This window comes from Chrysemys picta, chromosome 12, assembly GCF_011386835.1.
Source record: "Chrysemys picta bellii isolate R12L10 chromosome 12, ASM1138683v2, whole genome shotgun sequence".
NCBI lineage: Eukaryota > Metazoa > Chordata > Testudines > Emydidae > Chrysemys > Chrysemys picta.
The window spans coordinates 43,250,470-43,257,457 of NC_088802.1; positions in this window are offsets into that span (position 1 = coordinate 43,250,470).

Consider the following 6,988-nt stretch of genomic DNA (forward strand, 5'->3'; position numbering starts at 1 on the left):
TGGCAAACAACAAACCCTTTCTTGAACTCACCACTTGCCTAGCCAAGAAGCAAAAAAGCATTGTGTCCTGGAAAATTGGAAGCTTGTTGAAAAATGAAGTGATTTATTAGTTTTTAAATCTTATACTTCCTAAACCAACCTCATAAAGTTTGGGGTGGGGGGGCTGATTGTGAATGATGGTTTGGTGTGGCATTTTCTACTCCATGCACAGAACTAGAATTAATGCAAAGCAAAAGCTGGGGGTTATAGTAGATCACAAATTGAATGAGTCAATAATGTGATGCAGGTGCAAAAAAAGGGCTAAAATCATTAAGGTATATTAACAAGAGTGTCTGGGCACCATATTTAAGGAAAGATAAGGGTATTTTTGTTGCCCTTTAGAACAAAATAATGTCTTTCTCCGATGTTGATGAGATAAGCATGTGCTTGTACAGCACACGTGTAAAGGGCATGTGACAGAGTGATATCTATGGCCCTTAGTGAAATTAGAGCATTTAATTTCTAAACAATCTACATAGGGAAATGAACAAACTTAACTCTGTCTTGTAGTGACATTATGCAATAACTACAGTTATGATTAAGGTATTTTGTTTGTGGTCCCAGATTAGATTAAACTGATTTTTTTAAAGACGTTAGAATTTTTCCTTTTGTGGTGTCAACAGAGAGCAGAATTAAGGTTGTTTGGGTGCCTTAACTGTATATTTCCGCACCTTAACAGAGCTGGTCATAAAAATTCTGACAAAACAGCTTTTCACCAGAATTTGCTGATTCATCAAAAACAAAACATTCCATGGAGGTGGTTCAATTCCAACAAAGTTCTGATAGAAAAACCTGACTGGCTTCCTACCAGCTCACCCACCTGGCTACTCAGCAGCCCATCTGGTTGGGCTGCAAAGGAGCCTGGACTTCTTGACCCCTCAGCAGCTTGCCTGGGTCCTAGCTCATTGGCAGCCCATGCTCTAGAGCTCTAGATTGATTTCCTGAGTTTATAACACTTGATTTGGGGACCATTACAGTACATTCCTCTAATATATTTTACCCTTAAACTACTACTATGTTCTCTCAAGTTAAAACTCTAACATTATTTTTTGTCTCTGAATGTCCTTGATTTTTAAAAATTGTTTGTCATCCATGAGCACTAACCAAGAAACCCAAAGAGAATATGACCATGTAATGTTTCTAATGATTTGTGGTATCAACTTTGCATCATTCTTTAAATAACTTTCAAGAGCAGATTCCGCCGCTACACCAGAACAAGTACCACTAGCATCACAGTTCAGGCAAGTTCTTTCATGGCTAGGGAGTGGTATGAAGAAAGTGCAAAAATTGTTTGTAGGAGAAACAAACAGGGAGCAGGTTAAGGCAGCATTGCCAGAGCAGAAGGGCAGATAAGTAGGGAGAGGCAAAGATGTGAATAGTTTTGATGAGAACAAGAAGCTTGACCTTGTGCAGTAGAATGGGGGTTGGGGGGAGGTCCCATGGTAAAGATGATCTTAGCAACTGTGTTTTGTATGGACATAAATGAGGTGATGGTTTTGGGGAGGTCAGAAAGGAGGAATCAAGTTTGGAGATGAGAGCCTGAACAAGAGTCTTGGCCGTGTGGACAGAAAGGATATTAGAAATGTTATAGAAGAAGTGGCCATATTTAAGCACACCATGGACATGTGGGTCAAGGGATAGCGAAGGAGATAAAAAATGCATCTCTCCTGCCCCTCTCTCCAAAGTTACTGATCTGAGGGTGGTTGTGTTTTCATAGTGACAGAGGTGGTGATTAAAAAATGTGTTCACTTTTAACTGGGATGGATTTAAGTTGTAATGAAATACCCAGGAAGAGCTAACAGAAAGACACAGATTTGGATTGAGGGAGTCAGGTCAGAAATAGAAAAATAGAATTTCAAGTCATCAACATAATTGGAGCTGTATGGGTAGAAGAGGTCACCCAAGCAGTGTAAAGAGAAGGGACCATGAAAACTGTGGTGTCCAAATGGAGAGTAGGAAGGAGTTAGGGGAGCAGGGTGGTAAGAGGGGCCACTGAAGGTACAACCAGAGAGGTAGGAAGAGAAGATTTGGAGGAGGAAGGCAGGGTAGACTGTGTCAAAAGCAGCTGAGAGGTCAGGGAAACTGAGGACGGCATAGAGATCCTGAGATCTGGTTGTGAAGAGGTCTCTATTTAGTATTTCAAATTTCCTTATTACAAAGTTAATATGGCTGCACTTTGGCCAATCACATGAAGCATTAAAGTACGGTTCCATCTGAAATGTGACCCTATAAAAATACCATTGTGAGGACTCTCACTTATTGTCTCTGACTTCTAGGTCAAATTTGATTAACTTACAAGTACATACTAGTTTTTAATAACTACCAACATTGCAAATTCATCCTGGGCTCTGAAAATCTAGATTACAGGTAAATCTAGGTATACCTTTAGTCTGAGCCTTTATTGTGGTGTTTTTAAATAGTTTCCATGTGTCTTGTAGGCATTTCACACTTGTGACTGTTCCTTTTAATTTCTATTTAACTAGCTTCCTCATTTTTGTGTAGTTCCCCTTTTTGAAGTAAAAGTCTACTGTGGTGGGTTTATTTGGTATTTCCCCCTTTACAAGGATGTTAAATTTAATTGTATTATGGTTGCTATTGCTGTGTGGTTCAGTTATATTCACCTCTTGGATCAGATCCTATGCTCCACTTAGGATAAATCAAGAATTGCCTCTCCCTTTGTGGATTCCAGGACTAGCTCTTCCAAGAAGCAGTCATTAATATACCGGTAGTCTCGAAATTGTATCTCTGCATCCGGTCCTGAGGTGACATGTACCTAGTCACTATAGGGATAGCTGAAATCTCCTATTACTGGGTTTTCTGTTTTTGTAGCCTCTCTTATCTCCCTGCGTATTTCACAGTCACATCATCGCCATCTTGGTCAGGTGGTTGGTAGTATTCTCCTAGTGCTCTACTCTTTTTATTCAAGCATGGAATTTCTGTTCATAGAGGTTCTATGGTAGATATTCTTTTGCACATCACTAAAGAATTCTGTTCCTTCCTTAGTGTTGGTATCCTTTGAGAATTTGTGGACTCTTATTATGCCTTCCCTTTTATCTCTAAATTATTCTTTGCATGTTAACCCTTCTGGCATCCTGAAACTCAACTGTCTCTGGCAGTTGAATTGCATCAGCTTGTAGCACCTTTGCAAACTGTACCTTTTGTGGACCTGGTCATCTTTTGTTCTAGAATTTAATCTTTTGTTTAATAAAAAACAAAAAAACCTACAAGTCTGGTGTGCTTGAATACTAAGATAATCTTCAAACTGTTAACTATTTGACAGCCTCTTGTCATCTTAATAGAGTATAGACTGAAGCATAAGGATTACTTTGTTTATTTGTATTGTAGAGCGCCCCCCCCCCCCCCCACCTAAGAGCCCCAGTCATGAACCAGGATCCCATTGTGCTTGTTGCTATATACAAACATGGAACAAAAAAGATTAACTAATTTCTGATCAAAAAACACAAAACAGTTACTGTAGGAAGATCTGCCCAATCTATTGAGTGGAGTGTTTGTGCCTCAAGCAGATACAGCTTGAAGAGTGTCTCACTTCCGTTCCCTTCCCAATTCAACCTCTGACTTCCTCCAGTTAGCCAGTATCTTTCTGATAGAATGTGTTGCCCAGAACTGAATGCAGTGTTCCATAGCGGGATACAGCATGAATAGTACATTGGTAGTGTTCAAATACAGTTTGGTCTTTCTTGTGTTTGTATCCGAGCCAAGTTATAATCATGTTATGGAGGCACCATGTTGGGCTCCTTGAACATGAAAAGGGGTAGAATGTTGAGACCAGAAGGCTGCATGATATGACATTAGATTCCAACTATCAGTGCTGTAATATAGAGTGGAAATAAATATAAATTAATGGAGATATCCTATCTCCTAGAGCTGGAAGGGACCTTGAAAGGTCGTCAAGTCCAGCCCCCTCCCTTCACTAGCAGGACCAAGTAGTGATTTTGCCCCAGATCCCTAAGTGGCCCCCTCAAGGATTGAACTCACAACCCTGGGTTTAGCAGGCCAATGCTCAAACCACTGAGCTATCCAGTTACAGTGCATGGGAGGCCAGGCTATAATGCAGCTTCACAAGGCAAATTTATGTTCCCTCTACTGAAAGCAGGTAGTGGTTGGTCAATCCACATAGTATGTGAATCAATAGGCCAAGTCCCTCTTGTAGGTCTGATGCCCTGTGATGACCTCAAACTCTTGGACCCAGGTCAGTGTGAAGATTCAATTTCTAGACAACCTGTGACAAGTGGGTGTGAGGATTCAGTTTCCAGCCAACCTTGTGTAGGCTAAGTTAGATGGGCTTTTGAGAAGGGGACTAATATTAGAGAAGAAAAATCCATGGCAAAAGACAAGGAAAAAGGGGAGCAGTATCTATGGTGAAAGAATACTGGGACAATCTGAAAGGAAGGTTGAGTTTTGCTGGTGAATCAAAGTTCTCCTATTTGACATTATACAACTTTTAATGTTTTAGTCTGTGCAATTTTTGTCATTATGTATCTGCTCCTAAAATGCACCTCCCACAAACTTTATGTATTAAAAATGTACACTTTTTTTTTTTTTTGCTTCATAGCCCAAGTATGTGTTGAAAACAGCTGGATATGATGAAAACCATTGTATTAGCAATACCTAAACTGTAAAGACTCAAGATCAGCTTTGATGGAACCTATCCAATAGCCTGAGACTATCAACTGTAGGTCTCACATGTGCTAACATCAATGCCATGGGTGTCCCCCATCACCTCGATAAATTCTTGGATGAATTTCCATATGGCAGCTGTGACAACGGTCACTATCAGCCCTTTGGATCCAGCAAAATATACTGAGATGACATTGGTTCCCTGATGTGTACCTGGATTTGAAATACCTGAATATCCCTGGATATTTTTAAACATGGCAGCAATGACTTGAAAGGGTCAAATAATCAATAGGATTCACAATAGAATACTTTACGTTAGTCCCAGTAGATCTGTTAAGTGATTTTGCCAAATATCATATCACATTCTTCCCCAGTTCAAGGATCTGAAAAATAAACGGTTTGAAATTGAGTCAGATTCTGCCTGGGGTGTACAGGCAGGATAGGCCCGATGACTATAGCGGAAGCTACTAAATTTGAAAGAATTAACCTCACCAGATTTGATTTATGCCTACAATTTCTTGAGAGGAAAGCCAGGACAGAATTCCTTCAGGTAGGAGAGTTCTGTCCTTCACAATTGAACTAGCCCCTTATAAACATTTTATATAATGTACTGGTCCCTTCACTAGCAATGGGATAGGGTGAGACTAGAACAGAGGTTCTCAAACATTGTCAGCAGACCACCAGTGGTCTGCAAGCTCCATCCAGGTGGTCTGTGGATAGTTCCCTCTAAGGTTCGTGTCTGAGTGGCCGCACATGAGAGAATGAATGGCCACCCATCTAATTAGTGGAGGCATGCAGGTGTGGCTCCACTGATTAGTTGCCTGGACCTTGGAGAAGACGCACATGTAAGGTGAGGTGGTGACCTTGGGGGGAATAGAGCGCAGTAGGGTGAGAAGAGGGAGTGGGGAGAACTTGGGATGTGCAGGGCTGTGGCGACCAGAGAAAGAGGTGACATTCCAGGGCTGCGGCTGCCGGGGAGAGACAGCCCTCCTTCCCAGACTCAGCTTGGGGCTGCCGCAGCAGGGAGGAGAGGGCACATCCAGCGCATTAGAAAGGTAAGACTACTGATATTAAAATATGAGTTGTGTGCTTTTATTTGTAGAACAAAAAAAGTTAATTTTGGGATTTTTTATAGAGCGCTTTTATCCAAAGTGCTTTACAATAGTTAGCTAACAGTACAAACAACATTTGGAAAGATCATTAAGTGGTCTGCTGAGACCCTCAGCAATTTTCAAGTGGTTTGTGGACAAAAAGTTTGAGAATCACTGGACTAGAAGGTTTGAAGAGGATCAGTGTAATGATACTATGTAGGGACTTTGCTGCCCTAGGTGGTAATACTGTGAGAGTGTGGGGGAATAATATAGGAGTAAATGGGAAGAATTATAGCATTACAACCACGAAGTGGCGTACAAGGCCTGGTCTACATTAGAATTTACATCGGTATAGCTATGTCTCTTAGGGGTGTGAAAAATCCACACCTCTTGAGAAATGTAGCTATACCAACCTAACCCTGGCTGTAGCCAGCACCAGTTCAATGGAAGAATTATTCTGTTAAGTGTTAATGGCTCTTGAGGAGGAGGACTACAGCGGGTGCAGTTGTAGTGTTTTAGTGTAGACAAGGCCTAAGTGAGAGTTATATGGAAGAGGCACAAGGGGGTGGCTGGGGGCAGCAATGATGGGTGGGTGTGTGGGTGTGTGGGTGTGTGTGTGTGTGTGAGATCTCTAAAGGCCAGGGACTGTGTGGTGCTCCACATGTGGGTACAGGGTGGCATATAGAAAATGTATGTAAGGGTGTACATACCTATGTATGGGGATGCAGGTGTACCTAAGGGGCATAGTGGTCCGAGGATGGCTTTACAAGGGGGCAGACAGAGGACTGTGTAGCAAAGATGGGGGAGGGTGGAGGAGAATTGAGAGCCTACACGGTGCTGTGCAAAGGGGCCTGAATAAGGGGGTATGGGACACATAGAAGTGTATGAGGGCCACAGTAGAAATGGGGATAGGAGGCCGGCTAGGGATACAGTTGAAGCAGGGGCTGTGTGTGGGCCCAGAAGGGGAAGTCTATGAGGGGAGTGTGGTGACCCTTGGAGTGACTTGTGTCAGGTGTGGGGCCCCCTTGGCACATATCTAGGGGAGTTCAGGGGGCCCACCTAGGTCCAGACATGCACAGTGCCCAAGGCTGAAGAAGGCTGCTATGGGAGGGTGGAGGGATGTGTGGTGGGGCACCTGGGCAAATGGAGGCCGTAGCAGCAGACCGGCGGCCATTTTGAGAGGACAATACACTCCGCACGGGCACGGCACAGCCCATTGC